This window comes from Nicotiana tabacum, chromosome 4, assembly GCF_000715075.1.
Source record: "Nicotiana tabacum cultivar K326 chromosome 4, ASM71507v2, whole genome shotgun sequence".
Taxonomy (NCBI): Eukaryota; Viridiplantae; Streptophyta; class Magnoliopsida; order Solanales; family Solanaceae; genus Nicotiana; species Nicotiana tabacum.
In genome coordinates this window covers 74,739,777-74,761,641 of record NC_134083.1, presented here as the reverse complement: position 1 = coordinate 74,761,641, position 21,865 = coordinate 74,739,777, and the positions used below count along the sequence as shown (strand labels likewise).

The 21,865-nt window shown below is 33.7% G+C and overlaps 1 long non-coding RNA gene across 1 annotated transcript; it reads right to left on the bottom strand.

Moving 5' to 3' along the window:
• Positions 1-9,356: 9,356 nt before the first annotated feature.
• Positions 9,357-18,062, bottom strand: LOC107816853 (uncharacterized). The gene is made up of 3 exons (XR_001655061.2): positions 17,570-18,062; positions 10,733-10,800; positions 9,357-9,635 (listed from the first exon to the last, which is right to left on the bottom strand). It is a non-coding gene; the product is annotated as an uncharacterized LOC107816853 (long non-coding RNA).
• Positions 18,063-21,865: the final 3,803 nt, after the last annotated feature.

The window sequence follows — 21,865 nt, the reverse complement described above, 5'->3', positions numbered from 1 at the left end:
CTTCGAAGGCTTTCATTTTATATTTTTATTGAATGATAAATAATACTTCAAATTAATTTGCAAGTTATATTTTATTTATTTTTTTATTTTTGAACTTGCAAATGAAAAGTTCACAACAATTATAAAAAATAAGAAAGAGTACATCACATGCTTTGCATAATTTTTGTAAGTTCATCCATGTCAACATGAGGTTCTTGATTTTCTGCATTGCTTGAATCGGAACCATAAACCATTATATCTCTAATTTCTTGGTCCTCCGCTTTATCTACCTCTTCACGCCCTTAATTTCGCCGTTATGATCTTATCTAATCTTTGAAGCACATTAGAATTTCCAAAACGTTGCTGCCCAATTAATGACGGGTATCTCCTAGTTGTCGCCTTGCTTGGCTAAATGCGCTGTCACGACCCGAAATTTCCACCTTCGGGACCGTGATGACGCCTAACATTTTACTTGCTAATCAAGCCAACATTAGAATATAATTAGCCATTTTAACGCAATTTGAATTAATTAATAACAAAGAAACAAATGCGGAAATAAAGTCTGAAATAAAGTGACTATCCCAAAACTGGAGTCACAAGTGCACGAACTTCTAGAATAATACAAATAATGGCCTGAATAAAATAAAGTTGTCTGAAAGAAAACACACAACTAAAATAAAGTAGAAGGGGACTTCAAAGCTGTGAACGTCGGGCGGCTATACCTCAAGTCTCCACTGGTAGCTGAATCCGAGCACAATCTACAGTACGTCGCTGGGACCAACTTCGAAATTTGCACAAGAAGTGCAGAGTATAGTATGAGTACAACCGACCCATGTACTCTGTAAGTGCCGAGCCTAACCTCGATGAAGTAGTGACAAGGTTAAGGCATGTCACCTACATTAACATGTACACAATAATAATAATAACAATCTTAATATAAATAAAATATGTAACTCATTTCAACAGTTGAAGCTACTCGGCAATCATAACCAATTATTATTTCAATCAATTTTCATTGCGCCGTGCAACCCGCTCCAACAATATAATTCTTCAATAAATTTCCGTTGCGGCGTGCAACGCGCTCCAACAATATAAACTTAAAATATAATTCGTTGCGGCGTGCAACCCGTCCTCAATATATCTTTTCATTCAATTCTGTTGCGGCGTGCAACCCGATCCTCAATATATCTTTTCATTCAATTCTGTTGCGGCGTGCAACCCGCTCCTCCAATATATTCACTTTCATTTCTGTTGCGGCGTGCAACCCGCTCCTCAATTAATATAATTTACCAATTCTTATAAAAGAAATTACTCCAATAAATACAATAATTAATATGAAATTATAAGACAACAAGCATACAATAATTATAATTTATTTAGAAATAAGTGATGAGAGTAGCAATTAATTGTGAAAATTAAGGAGGAAATAGGCAATTTAATAATTAGTATGCTAAATGTCAAGTAGCAATTAAGTCACATAAATCAAATAAGCACGTAGCAATTATAACATGGATTCAAGGCATAATATTGAGCAAGGAATATGAGAGAAATAATTAATATAATAATTAAATCATAAATTAAAACAATATGTGATTTTCGAATAATTAGGCAACCAATTAATTTGACGACGTATAGACATTCATCACCTCGCCTATACGTCGTTCACATGAATTTTACATAACAAATAATTCAAGAGTTCTATTCCCTCAAGTCAAGGTTAACCACGACACTTACAAATAAACCTTTTCCTCGTGAATTCATGTCTGAAATCCTCAAATCTAGTCATAAACAATTCAATATACTCAATACAAATCATAGGAATTAATTTCATATGAAATTATAAATTTTCTGGATTAAAATCCGAAATTCATCTCAAATATTAACAGTGAGACCCACGTCTCGAATCCCAAAAAACTTATGAAATCCGAACACCCGTTCCGATACGAGTTCAACTATGTAAAAATTATCGAATTCCGACATCAGATTGACCTTCAAATCTTAATTTTATATTTTTGGAAGATTTTATAAAAATCTGATTTTTCTTCCATAAATTCACGGATTCATGATGTAAATGAGTATGGAATCATAGAATATAATCACTATAGGATAAGAAACACTTACCCCAATGAATTTCTTGAAAACCTACGAAAAATTATCACAAACCGAGCTCCCAAAGTCCAAAATATGAAATAATACCCAAACCCTCGGTTATATAGTACACAAATTCTGATTTCCCAATGTGCGGTTCACACATTTTCAAGTGTTGCCGCACATTTTCAAGTTCCGCGGCCGTATAATTTTGAGTGTGGCCGCACTTCACTGTGGCAGCTTACTAGATTTCAGTAAAATATCCATAACTTTCTGTATAAATGTCCAAATAATTAATGCTTTACTGTTATGAAAACTAGATTCAAAGGGCTACAACTTTTATTTTTGAATCATCTCCAAATTCGTTGTGGATTAAAAGATATAGGCCTCCGAATTCGGACCATCGAACCTACAGAACCCCTTAAGTGCGGCCACACACAAAATTGTGTGCGGTCAGCACTTTTCCCCTGCGGTCCACACTTTTCCTCTGAAGTGCGGCCACACTCAAAATTGTGCGGTCCGCACTTTTCCTCTGCGGTCTGCACTTTTTCAAAAGTTTCAGAACTACATTAGAGTACCGAAATGCCCGGACTTGCTCAAAACTCACTCCGAAGCTCGCTGAGCCGCTCGGGATCTTATTCAATTATACCAACCAGTCTTGTAACATAATACTGACTTACTCGGGGTCTCAAATCATATCAAATAACATCGAAATTACCATTCACACCTTTATTCAGACTTAAGAGTTTCAAACTTTTCCATTTACAAAACTTGTGCCGAAACATGTTAAATGAATCTAGAATGACTTCAAATTTGGCACACAAGTCATAAATGACATAACAAAGCTATTCCAATTTTTGGAATCAAATTTTGACCCCGATATTAAAAAGTCAAATCCGTGGTCAACTTTGGAAATCTTTAGCCATTAAATTTCTAGTTTTCATTAAATGGCCATAACTTGAGTTAGGGACCTCCAAAATAAATTCTGGGCATACGTCTAAGTCCCAAATCACGATACGGACTTATCGAAATCGTCAAAATACTGATCTGGGTTTGTTTGCTCAAAATATTGACCAAAGTCAACTCAGTTGAGTTTTAAAGCTCTATTTCACATTTTAATCAATTTTTCATATAAAAACTTTCCGAAAAATTATACGGACTGCACGCAAGTCGAGGAATGATAAATATTGCTTTTTGAGATCTTAGAATATAGAATTAATTATTAAATTTAAAGATGACCTTTTGGGTCATCACATGCGCTCTCTGATGTGACTGTTGAAATCGGCACATTTAGCACGTCTCGAGCCATGGCCGAAAGAACATGAAATTGATTTGAGTTGCTCCTCCACCAACCTAGCAGTAGAAATGCCTTTGTGCGGGGCTCTCGTGAGTTTTGCAAGTAGAATTGGAGTTCATCAATGTTCCTGCTACTAGTTTATTGATGCTCTCCTAGTGCAGACCAAATCAAATAATCTTCAACACCATTATTATCCTCCAAAGCACCAGATGCAAATGTTGAAACTGAACTTGAAGAATTATTTGCATCTACAACAACAGAAGCATCAACAATATTAGCATAATAATTATATAAAGTTTATAAATATTTGTGTAGATCAGAAATACAAGTTTCAATATCAGGAGTTTCAGTTGGTGCAATATTCATATAAACATATAAAGCAATGATTAATTGGCGACAAGTGGCCATTTTAATAGAAGGGTTTAAAATAGTACCAATTAGGTAAATAAGAGGAATTTGGTAAAAATATTTTTTTAAATTTATCTAGTATAAATTCAACAACAGAAGTATATCCTTCTTTCTTCTTCAAATTATGGAGTAAAATAGAAATTTCAACAATATGAACTAAACCATTTGCAATAGTAGGATAACAAGCTCCAGAAAACTCAAGTGTAGCCACATAAAAGTTTTGTAAATTTTTTACAACATCTTCAATTACATCCCAAGTTCTAGATGTTAACAAATGGTTAGGATCAGTACAATAAGAATTAGCAACTTCAGTTATATGCATTTTATATTTATAACAACATCTTAAGAATAAATAAGTATAATTCCACCTAGTAACTATTTCTTGAGGTATGAGTCTTGGTTTTAGTCCATATTGTACACATTTATCCTTAAATGCATTTAATCTAGCACTTCTATTATTTCTTTGAATTACACCAACAACTCTTCTAACTAAAGTGATCTCATTTCTAAATAATTCAAGGTCACGCTCTTCACAATTAAATTATAAATATGACATGCACACCTAACATGAAATATTTCAGGAAGTGGTGGGTGTGGATGCAATTTTAATATTGTAATAGCAACATTGTTTTTAGAAGCATTATCAAATGACATATACAAAACTTTTTCTGCAAGATTGTAAAATATAGCAACTTCATGGATAGTATTACTTATAAATGCACAAGTATGACTTTGATATTCATCATATTTAAAAGCAATAATATGTTTTTGCATACAAAAATTATCATCTATCCAATGGTATATAGCAGTCAAATAATCATTTTCATTTACAGCACGACCAATATCAGAAGTAAGAGAAACCATACAAGAAAGACTGACGAACAAGTAACGGATATATGTCTAATATTGTCCAAAAAGCCTAAAGATATCAGCTCTACAAGTACTTCTAGGAATACCTTTAAACAAAGGGTTATAAATTCACTGAATATAAGTAACAAGGCATGGTAAAGCAGCAATACTAAAAGGTAAACAACCTAAAACAATCATTTTAGCTAATTCTTCCCGATATTTCACTATATCATATTTACCCATTAAACCGCCAGTACTCGGGTTAAGTTTTTGTTGCCCGCCTTCCTCATCAGCATCAATAGGATGGTTATCTACCATATGCCTATGAAGTTGACCCGTTCCCTCTGCCTTACCTCCGATCTCATGTTTATAAACTTTCTTACAAATTTGACATCTTACATAATTTTTATCTTCTTCTAGTCTTTCAAAAAAATTCTAACACTTACTTCTTAATCTTCGATTTCTCTTAATAGGGAGGGGAGGCCTACATGTATTACCACGACCTCCACCCATAGTATTTTGAGTTTGACTAGTATTATCAGTTGTAGCTGGTGGTGTTTCAAGATTATCATGTGATTGGATATCATCTAAATTATCATCTATACCATAATTTTCTTGAAGTCACTCATAATCTACATTTAAATTTTTAGGTGACCTTTCAAAAATATGTGTAAAGCTACTAGAAGAACCAGTACCACTTATTAATTTTTTTAGAAGTTTTACTCTTAATACTACCACCCCTACTAGTACACGCTTTTTTGGCTGCTCTAAATATATCCATTATGTAAATTAAATTAGTAATTCTAAATAATAAAATAAAAATATACACCAAAGAAGAGAAAGAGATGGAATGAGTGTACCGGGATTCCGGATGCCGCACTAAATTTAATATTAAACTTCAGTTGATAGACTGATACTTGATATTTGATGATATTGAATATTGAATTATTGATACCACACTTCACTTGAATACTTGATATTTGATAATTAAAATTTTATAGTGACTAAAGTAAATATTTGATGAAACTTGAAATAATAAGTAATTGAGAATATAAGAGCAATAAGCAATATTATTAAGAGAGAATTAGAGTAGTAAGAGAGCAAATTGTGAGAGAGAATTAGAGTAGTGAGAGCAAATTGTGAGGAAAAACGAAGAAGAAGGAGGGCTATTTATAACTTTTAAAAGGTTAAAATTATAATTTATCAATTATTAGGGGTGAAGGGGCTATTTTCTTAAGGGGTAGTCCGAAATGACTATTTTTGCAAACAATGGCCGTTGCCCAACGATCATTTTTGAATTTGACCGTTGGCAACAGTCCAAAAATTAATTTAAAATTTTTTATAATGGTAACCGGACTAGACCGGGCTGTAGCCCGGTAAAAACCCGGTAACGAGCAACTGGTCTAACCGGGTTCTGGGGTACCGGTTACCAAAATTTGTTCGTTCTCGCCCGGATCCCTGCCCAACCCTCCCGAACCCGTCCCCACCCCTAGCGTACCGGGCTGATCCGGGCTGAACCAGATCGAACCAGGCTGTGATTGGGCTGGCCCGACCTGATTCACAGGCTTATTATGAACTCATAATTTGAAATTTAGGACATAAGATTTATTTTCTGGACATAATTTTCGAACATTAGAACACGTTGTCCTGAAGTTTGAATTTTAAGGTTTAAACTTTAGGACGACGTGCCTTAAAGTTTGAGAAAATTGACTAATCTTTAAATATATTATAAAATATGGATGTATTTAAATAACATGCGTGAAAGTGGCTACGTAATGTCATTTCCACCCTTATTTTGGTCTCGCCTAGTAATAAGATTTTAATATTATATACTTCGCGATATTTATGGTTCAGGAAAGGGAGTAACCGAAATGATTAAGAATCGAGCATGCTGCGACTTAGGGATCACTAACAACTCTTTTGCACTATAGGGATCGAAGGGAGAGAAGGGATAACACAATTCTTTTTCGAGAAGGTTGTTTTAGAGTGACTAATTTTGCCATAATATAATTCTACTTAATATAGAAAAGCTCCGCTAGTGATGGGCTAAGCAGAAAAGGAGGTGATTCAGTAATTGCTATGTTTGTTGGCGAGTTTACTGAAAAAGAAAAAGTTGTAGTAACGAGCAATTTGAAGTTGTTTAAAATTAGCTAAACTTTAAGTAATTTTTAAAAGTTTGATATATTTTAAATAGGAGCGTCTCAAAGTAGCTACCTGACGCCTCTGTTTTAAAAAGCGTTTCGGGGGCGAGCCTCGGGGCGATGGTGTGGGGCAAAAGTCTCAAGAGGTGTACGCCCGGGCGTTCGAGGCGCGTTTTTTTAGTAAGGAGTAAGCCTCAAGGGGTGTACGCCCGGGCGTTCGAGGCACGTTTTTTTAGTAAGGAGTAAGCCCCAGAGACTTTTTCAAATTAAAATAAAATTTGTTGAATTAGTCCTTCATATAATACCCAAATTCTCAAAAGTGAGTTTGGTAATTACTCAAAAGGTTTAAAAAGGAACTCAAAAGTATTAAATTTAAAAGTAAAGACCTTTTTTTATTGATTTAAGCTCTAATTCATGGTTTTCTCAATTTTTTATCTTGTCCGCTAGTCTGCTAATATCTCCCAAAAGCAACGAATATTTAAAATATTTTTTTATAAATACAAAGAGAGCTACATTTTTTTTTCATAGCAGCAAATTCAAAGTTCAAATTGCAGGTTAATCATCCTTTTTGTTCCTCCATATAGAAAACTTTATTCTTTTAGACTCAAATTACTTGTGCTTGTAAGTAACGTATAATAAATTGTTTTGATTAATTTTTTGTGGGGATGGAGCACACACATATATAGTTTTCTTTAATTTTTATGCAATTTTACTTGTTTATAAATATTAATTGTCATTATATTATTTTATAAAATATTAAAAATTAAATACCTATAGGGCTTACGCCCCGCTGAGGCATATATAAAATGCCCCGCCTTATGCACACGCCTTTTAAAACACTGGCCGGTGCCACTTACAATAAAGATGGACCATAAAATGGACCTGGACCTGGATCATTGTCTGTTAGCTTGTCAGTTGCCGATTAGAAGTAGCTCTCAATCACCAACTGAGCACTTTTGGGCCCCGTCTTTGTAAAATAAGCATTGTCCTTAAGTTTCAAATTCCACCAAATAAACTCCAAAACATTGACTATTTTTCAGTTGCAGGGGCTAAAAATGACCATTTGTAATTTTCCCGTTTGCCTAAAGCCAATTATAATTATCAAGCATCTGAATCACAAATGTTCAATAGAAATACATAATTTCGATAAATTAAAAACCATCTGTTACAGATAGTTCTTAACTGTTTATCAAGTCCTGCTCAATATTAGATCTCCATTTTTCTTTTGAGTTACAAGTAGAAATAGCATATAACCACACACAAAAAAAAGACGGTCCATCTATCATTTTTTCCTTCTTAAATGTCACAAGAGACACTGCAAAGTTTTCTTTAACTAGCACAATAATGTCATTTTCAATAAATATTTTAAAGGTTTCATTAGGATAAACGAAAGCAGAAACACTGAAAGGATGAGTTTAAGCTACCAGGCATCTAAACTATACACAAAGGAAGAAGCAATTGTACTTTTAGGTTCAAGAAGATTATGGTTCAGGATACCAAAAATCACACACAGGATGCCTTATGGACATCTGAATCAGAAATTGTTCAATGATATAGTAAACAAGTGAAAACAACAAAATCGGTACTATGAAAATTGTAAATCAGATGCACTTGAATCTGACAAATGAAAAACCAAGCTACAAATACGCGAAGTCATGTGCTTTCTTTCGTGCAATGAATGTTACAACCCAAGATCACAATCATATGCATATGAAATTCCAAAGAAAGAGAATTAGTTGATTTTTGAAGCATTAAAGTAATTCCTATCAAACGCAAACACTCTGTACTGAGTTGAAGCTCAAAATGATAGCATGACATAAAATGCATCAAGTTTTATCCAAAATTATAATGTCTTATTGGCTGCCATTTAATTTTTCAGCAACCAATTTACAGGCTTGAACAAGTCATGTAAAAGAGCTTTCAAGTTTTTTTTGGATATTGGTGGTGTCGGGCCAACTTGTCCCGTACCTGCAAACCCGGTGATTCTTTTTGAGACGGAAGAAAAAATATTTATGCTTTGCTTGAATTAATAAGCACTTTCATTCCCGTTATCCTCTCATAACACCAACATTGGGAGAACATGAGTTCATTATAGCCAAATTTTTCTAGTAAAGTACATAACATGGAGCTGAAATAAAAAAGCTATTTAAAAAGATAAGTCATGTTGTTCCCTTAATCGTCCACATACAACAAGGAAAATTTGCAGTGGTATTAAGGAAAACATCAATCTACTTTCACATAACAAAGTTGTATAAGTTGAAAGACTACCACGCAACACATAAGATGGAGCCTCAAGACTGTCTTTTTCCTCTTTACTAGTTAAACTTAACAGGACTAAATTGATTAAGGTGTTTGGGGTAGAGTAAGGAGTGGAGAGATAGACACTTCTTCTAATACTGCTGGATTCTTTTTATAGTTCATGAACTCTAATAGTTAATTGTGGTTCATCATTAAACAGAAGTTCTGGATGCATAGAGGACTACCAAGAAACAAGGGGGAATCCGAAGGGAAGCCCTGTTTCAATTATAAATGTGTGACGACCCAGAATCACACTTGTCGTGATGGCGTTTAATACCAGGTAAATCAACAACCTCAATAAACTACAATTTCTTTAAGTTTGAAAATATCATATTTACATTCAATATAAAAATCTCACAAATACTAATATAAAATACTCCCAAAATCCGGTGTCACTAAGTACATAAGTATCAAAATAATAACAAAGTCTGACTGATAAAAATACTGTCTGAAAATATAGAACAGTACAATAACTGAAAGGAAAGAGAGTCAAGGCCTGCGGACGCCAAGCAACTACCTTGATAGTCTCCAACAGATAAATCCTCAAATCTGGCAACCGTCATTTCCGGAAGTACCTGGATTTGTACACGAGGTGCAAGATGTAGTATGAGTATAACCAACTCAATAAGTAACAAGTCTAATATTTGGGCTGAAAGTAGTGACGAGCTCAACGGGTATAGTCTAGTACAGAAATGTAGGCATGCTTTCCAATTCAACAGTTAAACTCAGTACAAGTAAAATAGATAAATTCTGCATGATATGAGGAATATGACATCTCTATATCTACATGCCAAAATATATGTTGTATGTGATGTACCACAATGGAAACATCGTGTACTCACACTCTTAAAATACTCAATCACTCAATATTGTATATGGCCAATCCAGCCTAGGGAACTTCATCCCATATATATATGTATCAACTGACAATTAGTCACTCAGTACTGTACAAGACCAATCTAGCCGAGGGAACTCCATCCCAAGTATAAGTAAAAATAGGACAACTCTATGCCTAGGGAACTCCATCCCAAATGTAAATAAATAAGGCAACTCCATTTCTAGGGAACTCAACCCCTAATATAAATAAATAAGACAACTCTATGCCTATGGAACTCCATCCCTAATATAAATAAATTGCGCTCACTGTGGGGGTGCAGACTCCAGAGGGACTCCTTTTACCCAAACTCCATAATAAGCCAAATCCAGGCATAAATAAATAAAATATGTTGTGCCGTGCAACCCGATTCCATAAATATCACTAAAAATTTCCAGTCTCTCGGGCTCTCAATGACATGAAAATCAACCCGACATGATGATATGATGTATCAATGAATGACAACAGAGACTGAGATATGATATACAAATGATGGATGTGACTGAGTACACAATTACAGTTTAAACAAATAATTCCACAGCAATACGACCCATGTGGGTCCTAAAAATATCGGCACGTAGCCTGAACATGATCTTCAATATGAGTCTCAGCTCAATTTCTCTAACACGTGGAGTATATGTGGATAATGACATTTATTTAATTATGCAACTCCACAGAATCAATTAAATCACAATTTCTACGGTGCATGTCCACACGTGTGTCACCTACAAACAATTGATATAACATAAAATTCAGGGATTCATAACCCTCAGAACCAAGTTTAGAAATGTTACTTACCTCAAATCGTGTAATTCTTTATTCCAATATGCCCCTGCCTCGCGAATCGGCCTCCGAGCGTCTCGAACCTAGTCACAATTAATTTGATTCAGTCAATGTAAATTATAGGAATTAATTCCATGTGAAAATACTAATTTTCAAATAAAATTCGAAATTCCACTCAAAAATCGTCAGTGGCGCCCATGTCTCGGAACCCGACAAAAGTTATAAAATATAAACGCCCATTCAACCACGAGTCCAACTATACCAAATTTACCAAATTCCGACATCAACTCGATCCTCAAATCTTCAATTTAAACTTAAGGGTTTTCACAAAATTTTCAACTTAAAATACCAATTAAATGCTAAAAATAGCAATAGATTCGGGTAATTTGACCAAACTTGAGTTAAGAACACTTACCCCATTATTTTTTTTTTAAAAATCTCCTGAAAATTACCTCTCCCCGAGCTCCAAATCATTAAAAATGGAACTTAAATTTGCTGCCTAGGGGTTTGTTCTTCGCGTTTGCGATCATCCTCTCCCGTTCGTGATGAACAAATTCCTCAACAGCCATTTCCAAACTCTTACAAGATAGCCTCTAATTTAATGGTCATAACATTTTGTACAAAACTCCAAATGATAAATGGTTTAACTTTCTGAAAACTAGACATCAAGGGCTACAACTTTCATGTTTTGCTCATCTCCCAATTCCTTATAGATTTAGAGATATAAGCTTCTAAAGTCAACCCTGTGCAGCGAAAATTTCTTCTTCGCGATTTCCAAACTCTTCCAGGACAGCATGTAGTGTATCCACCTTAACATTTTGTACACAACTCCAAATGATAAATAGTTTGCTTTTCCGAAAACTAGACACAAAGGGTTACAACTTTTATTTTTGGATCATCGCCAAAATTCTTATAGATTGCAAGATATAAGCTTCCGAAGTCGGGTAACGGACAACAGGAATTCCTTTTTCGCGAACGCGAGAGTCTCTTCGCGAATGCGAAGAACAAAATCCCAGGAGGCAAATCCTTCTTCGCGAACGCGAAGCACAATACCAGACATCAGAAAACCAGCATCCAAAGTAGCCCAAAAATGATTCGATAATACCCGAAACACACTTGAGGCCCCCAAGACCCCAACCAAATATACTAACAAATCCTAAAACACGATACGAACATAGTCGAAGCCTCAAATTACATCAAACAACGCAAAAACCACGAATCGCACCACAATTCAAGCCTAATAAAAACTAACAAATTCCAACTTCTACATTCGATGCCGAAACCTATCGAATCAAGTCCAATTGACCTCAAATTTTGCACACAAGTCATAAATGACATAATAGGACCTATGAAAATTTTCAGAACTGGATTCCTACCCCGATATCAAAAAGCCAACTCCACGGTCAAACTTCCAAACTTAAACTTCCTATTTTTGCCATTTCAAGCCTAATTTAACTACGGGCTTCCAAATAATTTTTCGGACGTCCAAAATCACCATACGGAGCTATTGAAATCACCAAAACTCTATTTCGGGGTCGTTTTCACATAAATCAACATCCGGTCAACTATTTTCACTTAAACTTTAATTCTTGGAACTAAGTATTCCAATTCATTCTGAAACTTCCCCGATAAGTCACATAATTATAATTTGACATAGGATAAACAGTAAATGGGGGAACGAGGTTGTAATACTCAAAACGACCGGCCGAGCCGTTATAAAATAACATCATTATCTTCTGTATTTTGGATCGACAAAGTAATGCACTTTCACAAATTTGACCTAGTATTTCGAGCGCTCTGATTTAATGTAATGAGCCATCAAAAACTCATGTTTGTCCCAATTAATTACAATCATAGAGCGAATATAAGATTTTGACATAACAACAAGTTTACATGAGTAATGTATTATGCAAATTAAAATAAATAATCTATAACTAATAAAATTGATAAGATCTGATTGCCAAAGAAAATTAGAATGAACAGACAACACACGACTGCTTTCTTATTCTTCGGAGGCATAAGACACAATTAATCTTTGTTCTCTACGAGGAATGAACAATTTCATGAGACACAACATCTAGATCATGAAACATCTTTCAGTTAGGATGGAAGTAGAGCGATCCTATTCTTTTTCTATTTTCAAAAGTTTAGACTGCAATCTCTACTGAATTCAACTTACAACAACAACAATTCAGTATAATCCCATTAGTGGGATCTGTGGAGGGTATTATATACGCAGACCTTATCCCTACCCTGGGCTAGAGAGACCGTTTCCGATAGACCCCCGGGCTCCCTCCCGAAAAGAACTCCCCATCTTGCTCTTGGGGTGACTCGAACTCACAAATTCTTGGTTGTAAGTGGAGGGTGCTTACCACTAGAGCAATCCTATCTTCTCAATTCAACTTACTTTATTGATATTCTTTTGGCAAATGGGATGTATGAAAAGAACCAACTTTGAAGAGGTCTTTCGAAAATACAAAATACATTAAGTTATAATTTGGGTATGAATCAGAATAGACAAAGATTTATAAGGAAGTCATTTAGAAGAATTTAATTGGTGAACTTGCTGCATATGAAAAAAAACGTTTTTGATCTGAAAGTTTAAACTCAGACTTGCAATTAAGAAGGCGTTGTCACTAAGTTATAACACATTAAAAATTTCTTCTTTTCGTTTACAAGAAAACATAAAAATAATTTGACCCAATATGCAATTTTCTCAACATATCTCTGGCCAAAACACATTCAGGGGTTATATACTTATTGATTACTTTTCAATGAAATAGTGCATCAAAGTTTACTGAAAGCTCCACTTAATTAAGATGAAAAATATTTTTAACATATTCCCAGTTGCTTATACTTGTTATCAAAATAACAAGCACAATTTGCAAAGAAATGAAACTTTGATAAACCAAATAAGGAAAATATTACAAGAATATCAGAGCACAACTGCCTTTCATCAAATACCATTTGGTCCTACCGACAAGCAAAATTTGTCACACTTTGCTACCTTGATTATCATATATGACCAAAATCACCATACGTTATTGTAACTCATCATCATCTCCCTCAACCATCTCTCAAAAAACTACACCGGACTCTACCGGTTTTCACAGTTTAAAATCCATCTCCTTAGAACTCAAAGATACAATACGACTGTACAAGCTTATAGACATATCATGTTCAAGTAAGCTCATGACCTTCCTTAAAAACCTTTTGTACAATATTTTTTTATGACAGTCAATATTTCAATCCCAACTCAATTACGACTATATTTCAAATGTAACTTGCATCTCGAAAATTTCTAAAATATTCAAAAACTCTTGATGAATATGAAGGCCATAAATAACTCATGAATGTGGCAGACGAAAACAAAGGCCAAGGACTGATATTGCTAACGAAGAGAAAAGAGTTTCTTAAGCAGAACCAAAAGTAACAACATTCACCCAAATGGACGAAAAATCTTCCCTTTTTACTGTGGTAGTATTTTCAAAAATTAAATAGTCAAGTGTCCTTTTATTTTATAAATGTCATATCTATTTTAAAACATAAATGACAAATGTCTTGACCACTCTAGAATCCTATGATAAGTGATAAAAGAAGTATGATAAGTGGCTACTATGCATGTGAGAAATTCCACAAGTGTCTTTGACTATTTCAATATCCAGCATGTGACATCCTTTTTCTTAGTTTTGGTTAAGTGGCATAAGCCAAGTACCAAGTGGCAGAGGAGACATAACACTTGTCTCAAGCAATTGTAATTATTGAGCTTATAAATAGGCTTTCAATTTCTACCGATGAAACACCAAGAGAAAAGCTAATCATTAGCTTCAATTCACTACTTGCTCTCTTTCTTTCATTCCAATATTCTTTTTAAGTTTTCACTCATTTCTATCTTCAATAGATACATTATTTGTTTCCTTTAACAACTTGCTGGTATATTAATTTTGTTGATTTTTGTATCCTCTAAATAAATAGAGATGAGCTTGTTTAACCCTGGGAAAATATTTCACATTGTTGAAATAGTTTCTTAGGACAGTGCCCAGCACGACTCAAGCCAAATCGTGTATCTGCTTACAAATAATATTATTGTACTATTATTACTATTATTATTATTGTTATTTTTCGGTGTCATTTTCCTACAATCTATGAAACTATGGCAAGTAATACTACTACGGAAATTTTTGATGGTGCTACCAATTTTGGTATTATCTGTGCTGCTACTATTCCAATTGTCCTGCCAGATATCCATAGTGTTGCAAATACGTTATTGCATCTACAATTTGAGCAGACATTGATATCAAAATGGAGGTATGTAAATAGATATGGTTATATATCCAATGCTAATATTAAAACCTTCAAGAAAAATGTACCTCAATGCAAGAGAAGAGTTGAGATAAATGACAATTTCGCTAAGTCAAAATTAAATTTGACTAAAGCGGATAATATAATTGTTGCGGTCATTTTCCAAATAAATAATGTGGCCAATGTGAGAAATTGGGTGATAGACTCTGGTGCTACTAGGCACATTTGTACAGATAAAAATAAATTTTTGTCTTACACCCAAGTTGAGGAAGGAGAAGAAACTATTTATCTTGGTGATTCAAGAACAACTCGCGTTCTTGGGAAAGGAAAAAAATTTCTCAAACTCACATCTGGTAAAACTCTAGAATTGAGTGATGTATTGCATGTACCTAATAACCAAACCAATTTGGTTTCTGTGGGATTATTAGAAAAAGTTGTAGTAAAGGTTTCTTTCGAGAATGATAAGGTCATATTGACCAAAAATAATATTTTTGTGGGCAATGGATATTGTAACCATAGTTTATTTGTGTCTTAATATTTTTGATACTAGATATAAAAATGCATCTTCTTCTACTTATATGGTTGAGTCAATTTCTTTGTGGCATGCTAGACTAGGACATGTTAATGTCACGTATATAAAGAAAATACAATCACTAGGATTAATATCTGGTTTAGACTCAAATAATATTGATAAGTGTGAAACATATGTTGAAGCTAAAAGTACTAGAAAGACTTGTTTTTCTGTAAGTAGAGAAACTGAATTGTTATCTTTAATTTACACCGATTTAGGTGATTTGAAGAAGACTATGACTAGAGGTGGTAAAAGATATTATGTGACTTTTATTGATGATTTTTCTAGATATACTAAGTTGTATTTGCTTAGAAATAAAGATGATGTATTTAATGCTTTTATTTCTTATAAAACTGAGGTTGAAAATTAACTTAGTAGAAGAATCAAGAGAATTAGATCTGATAGAGGTGGAGAATATTTTTCTTTAAATGATTTTTGTGAAACGAATGGAATTATTCATGAAGTAACTCCGCCTTATTCACCTGAGTCAAATGGAGTAGCTAAAAGGAAAAATAGAACATTTAAAGAGATGATGAACTCTATGTTAGTTAGTTTTAATGCTCCTGATAATTTGTGGGGTAAAGCTATATTATCTGTTTGTCACTTGCAAAATAGAATACCACATGTCACACCTCCTTTTTCCCGAGGGGGATAGGGGATAAGAGAGTTTTTCCAAATTAAGTGACATTAATCGAAATTGGATTATTTATTTATCAGAGTCGCCACTTGGAATAATTTATGGTGTCCCAAGTCACCGGTTTATTTTAAATTCCAAATCGAGGAAGTTTGACTCTATTTATGGTCCGCGAACACAGAAGACCGGGTAAGAAATTCTGTTAACCCGGGAGAAGGTGTGAGGCACTCCCGAGTTCCGTGGTTTTAGCACGGTCGCTTAACTAGTAATAATTGGCCTAATTATCTGATTTATATATATTTGAAACCTTTTGTGCATTACTGCTTTTATATCGCTTTTAATATTTATGGAATTTATTTGTGGAACAAGTCACGATGTCGTACACTTGTCGTTTTGATACACATTGCAAACCGCGCCACATGAAATGCACCCGCGATTTACAACATGTTTATTTTTATTATTATTGTTTGAAGTTCTGATCTAGTCATGTGAAACGCACACTCGAATTAGGATTTACGTATCGTGACCATGCCACGGGAACCGTACCCATGGCCACTATGATTTATTATTTGCGTCTTAAAGCAAGCTATGATGTTCATAATTAATTGCTACATTTGAGATTGTTTTGAGATCGTGATTTATAATAAAGTATTATTGTGGAAAGGTTTATGAGTTCAACACATCCTTAATAAGTATGTTAACAACAATTTTACCCTTATTAAATTGGACTAAACGAAAATAAACCATTAAGAAAGTATTATTGTGGAAAGGTTTATGAGTTCAACACATCCTTAATAAGTATGTTAACAACAATTTTACCCTTATTAAATTGGACCAAACGAAAATAAACCATTAGGTCTATTACATCAAATTAAAACCTCACATGCCCAAATTAATTCTCAAACAAATCCTATGGCTTTCTCAAATATTTCCCGAACAACCTATGAATAATTAAGCTAAAACCCATAACTCACTTTGTTATAGCACAAACTAAAACACAACCTACTGCCATTAAATCTTTCACAAATGAGCAATAAAAATTCTAATCAAAATTGGAAGACTCAAGACATTATACATTCTGAACTAAAAAAAAAAATAAGTAGAGATATTCTCACACATAAACCAAATCAATGAAAGAAAATAGCCGACATGAAGAAAGATGAAATGGCAACCATTATAACCTTTATAATTAACCAAATGAAAGCAGTACACCAATACGCATAAGACAAACATCAACCAAAATGAATAGATAACAAAGAAGAAAATTCGGAAGAAAAAAAAATACAGCGAAACATTATATGAATCAATATCCAAAAAGAAAAATAAAAAAAACTAAGAAACGAACCTTTTATTGAACAATTCTCTTCAATAACATTAGAAGTTCCACCGGAGCTTTAAAATTTCAGAAACGGCAAGTCGAACTGCGACAAGAACTCGAACCGACGACTAAGATCGGAAAAGCTCAAAAAACCCACAACAACTCTCGAGGCGTTGATAGCCCAGGAGATGCAGAGTGAACAGTAGGAGATAGAATTATTTTGAAATTCCCTTTCATTACTGTTTTTTTTTTTATTTCAGATCTCAATCCTATGTATTTTTAGCTAATTTCCTTTTTTTCGGAACTTCAAATAGCACTTTAAGAATTTTGAGCTTTTGAAAGTTTTGTTTCTAGCCTATATTGAGTGCCTTTTCGCGTGTGTGATGAGAGGAGGGTGTGGGAGTGAAAGAATGAGAGTGAGATAGGGGCGGCGCTAGGGTTCTCTGTCGAAGAGGGGTCTGTTCCGTCTATCTCTCTTTCTTTTTTGTCTCTATTTTTGCCCCCTCCCCCTTCTCTCCCTTTGTGTGTTGGGTGAGTGTTAAATACATAGATCTAGGTATAGAGATTAATTGGTGGCCAAGAAATAGAAGGTGTATGGGCATGTGCATTTTTTGAGAGAGTATGTGAGTTTGTTACAAAATATAAGGAAGAATCTTGTCACATGGAAATGACTCATTGACTCTTGCTTTAATTAATATATTTTTTTTAAGAGTGTAAAATAAAAATACTAGCTAAATATTTTAAAATCAAGAACATATAATTTTTGTGATTTTTAATTTTCTTAAATAAAACCTACTAAAAATGAAGTTAAGGTTAAAATATGTAGATTAAACTTAAAATTATTTACATACTAAAAAGTGTTGAAAAATCACAAGTATGGTAAAAAATTAGGTGCTCACACCACACAGAAGAAGTGAAAAAATTCCTTATGAATTGTGGACGGGTTATAAACCTAACTTGAAATATTTAAAAGTGTGGGGGTGTCTTGCTAAAGTTATTTTGCCTGAACCTAAAAAGGAAAAAATAGGTTCTAAAACTGCTGATTGCATGCTTATTGGATATGTTGAACATAGTGTTGCATATAGATTTTTTATTTTAAAAAGTGATGTGCTTGATTGCAATACTATAACTGAGACAAAGAATGCTGAGTTCTTTGAATATATTTATCCATTGTCTGATAAAATTTCTCATACACCTGTTGAAACAAATAGTGAAATTATCTCTAATGAGGAACTGAGAAAGAGCAAAAGGCCTACAAAAGAATATTTTTTCTTATGGAAATGATTTTCAAACTTTTCTTGTCGATAATGAACCATCAAATTATTTTGAAGCTATATCTTCTTCAGATGCTAAATATTGGAAAGAGGCAATAAAAGTTGAAATCGATTCTATTTTAAAAAATAACACATGGATTTTAACTGATTTATCTCCTGGTGCAAAACCTATTGGTTGTAAATAGATTTTCAAAAAGAAATTTAAGCCTGGTGGATCTTTAGATAAATATAAAGCTCGGTTAGTAGAAAAAAAAAATTCTCAAAAATAAAATATAGATTATTTTGATACATTTGCACCAGTGACTAGAATTTCTTCTATTCGAGTTTTAATTGCCTTAGCTTCAATCTATAAGCTTTTTATCCACCAAATGGATGTCAAAACTGCTTTTCTAAATGGTGATTTAGAAGAAGAAATTTATATGGTTCAACTTGAAGGTTGTCTCTTTTCGGGACAAGAAAATAAAGTTTGTAAATTAATTAAATCTCTTTATGGCCTTAAACAAGCTCCTAAGCAGTGGTATGAGAAATTTGAACAAGTCTTACTGAGAAACTATTTTTCATCAGTTGAGGTAGATAAATGTGTTTATACTAAAGTGGTAAATAATAATTATGTGATAATATGTCTATAGATGACATGCTTATATTTGGTACAAGTTTAAATATTGTGCAAAGTACTAAATTATTTTTGTCTGCTAATTTTGATATGAAAGATTTGGGTGAAGTAAATATAATATTGGGAGTTAAAGTTATAAGAAGTGAAGATGGAATAATATTGTCACAAGAACATTATGTTGAGAGACTTCTTAAAAAGTTTGAATATTTTAATATCACATCTGTGAGCACTCCTTTTGATGCTAACTCTCAGTTGAAAAGGAATAATGATGACCCAATTGTTCAGTCTAAAATATGCGCAGATTATTGAGAGTCTGATACATTTAATAAATTTTACAAGTCTTGATATAGCCTATGTTGTGTGCAGACTGAGTAGATATACTCATAATCCCAACAGAGATCATTGGTCTGCATTAGATAGACTAATGAAATATTTGAGAGGAACCATGAATTATGGTATCCTATATAGTGGATTTCCTTCTACTTTAGAAGGGTACAGTGATGCAAACAGGATCTCTGATTCAGATGAGACAAAATTCACTAGTGGTTATGTATTCACCCTTGGTGGTGGTGCAATATCGTGAAAATCATCTAAACAGATGATCATTGCTAGATCGACTATGGAATCAGAGCTTGTAGCTCTGGAATTAGCTGGTTCTGAGGCTGCGTGGCTTAGAAACTTCTCAGCTAATATCCCTTTAATAAAGGACGTATTGTCTTATGTGTCTATACATTGTGATTGCCAAGCGGCAATAGCTATAGCAAAGAATAAATCTAAAAGTAGATACATGAAATTGAGACATGATGTCATAAAGCAGCTGCTGAGAGATGGAATAATTTCCATTGACTATATGAAGTCAGAGATAAATTTGGTCGATCCTCTCACTAAACCAGTGGGGAGAAAACTAATTCTTCAAACCTCAAAAGAGATGGGTTTAAGGCCGACATGTTGTCAATAAAGATGGTAACCCAACCTATATGATTTGAGATCCCATGAATTATGTTCATATGGGTAATAACAAGTCGATATTGGCACTGGTGCACTAAAAAGGAGTGTTTGACTGCTACCAATTGAGAGGTTGAGTTATAACTCTTAATGAAATTCATAGTCCGTATGGATGGTGTATTTAAAAGCAGTATACACTTGATGAATTCACCTATATGAGAGTGGAGTGGGCCGATGCTATAAAATTTAGCCTAGTCCCTAGAGCTCTCATGAATAACCAGGCACGCGCATGGCCTACTGGGCGCAAAACCGCGTTTAACAGCAAAATTACCGGGGGTCAAAATGTGATTGATAAAATCTTCGACTTACAATAATAATTATTGGTTCATAGAAATATTACATTTCACCAGTAATTCTGTGAGTTAAATTTTATTGGTCTAAGTTTGGTTCATAGTCCAGAAGACACCAAACCTATTACATTTGGACCATGCAAATCTAGCAAGTTGTTAATTCTTCCATTCCTTTAGCCTTTTCCTATAAATATTTGAAAATATGTGGGGATTGTGGTAGTATTTTTAAAAATTAAATAGCCAAGTGTCCTTTTATTTTACAAATGTCATATCTATTTTAAAGCCTAAATGACAAATGTCTTAGCCATTCTAGAATCCTGTGATAAGTGGCAAAAGAAGTATGATAAGTGACTACTATGCATGTGAGAAATTCCACAAGTGTCTTTGGCTATTTCAATATCTAACATGTGGCATCCTTTTTCTTAGTTTTGGTTAAGCGGCATAAGCCAAGTACCAAGTGGTAGAACATACATAACACTTGTCTTAAGCAATTATTATTATTGAGCTTAAAAATAAGCTTTCAATTTCTACGGATGAAACACCAAGAGAAAAGCTAATCATTAGCTTCAATTCACTACTTGCTCTCTTTCTTTCATTCCAATATTCTTTTTAAGTTTCCACTCATTTCTATCTTCGATAGATACTTTATTTGTTTCCTTTAACAACTTGATGGTATATTAATTTTGTTGATTCATATATTTTCTAAATAAATAGAGATGAGCTTGTTTAATCATGGAAAAATATTTCACATTACTGAAATAGTTTCTTAAGACAGTGCCCAGCACAATTCAAACCAAATCGTGTATCTGCTTACAAATAATATTATTGTTGTTATTTTCCCGTGTCGTTTCCCTACATTTACTTCCGAGAATGGCCGAAAATGAAGATAAAAAATACGAAAACTTCTAACTACATCTTTGTCGCTTACATTCTATCTACCTTGTTCTATAATGTACATTCTAGATTTCTACTCCATGTTTCTCTCTACTTAATTTCAACAGTCATAAACCAAGGAGTAGATTCTTCATTCTTTGAACATAACAAAAAACTCTCAATTATTCGACAACTGCATTTGCCCTCAAAAGCAAAGTTTTTAATTTTCAATAATGTCCAAAAATGCAAAATGCTTATATATTTCAAG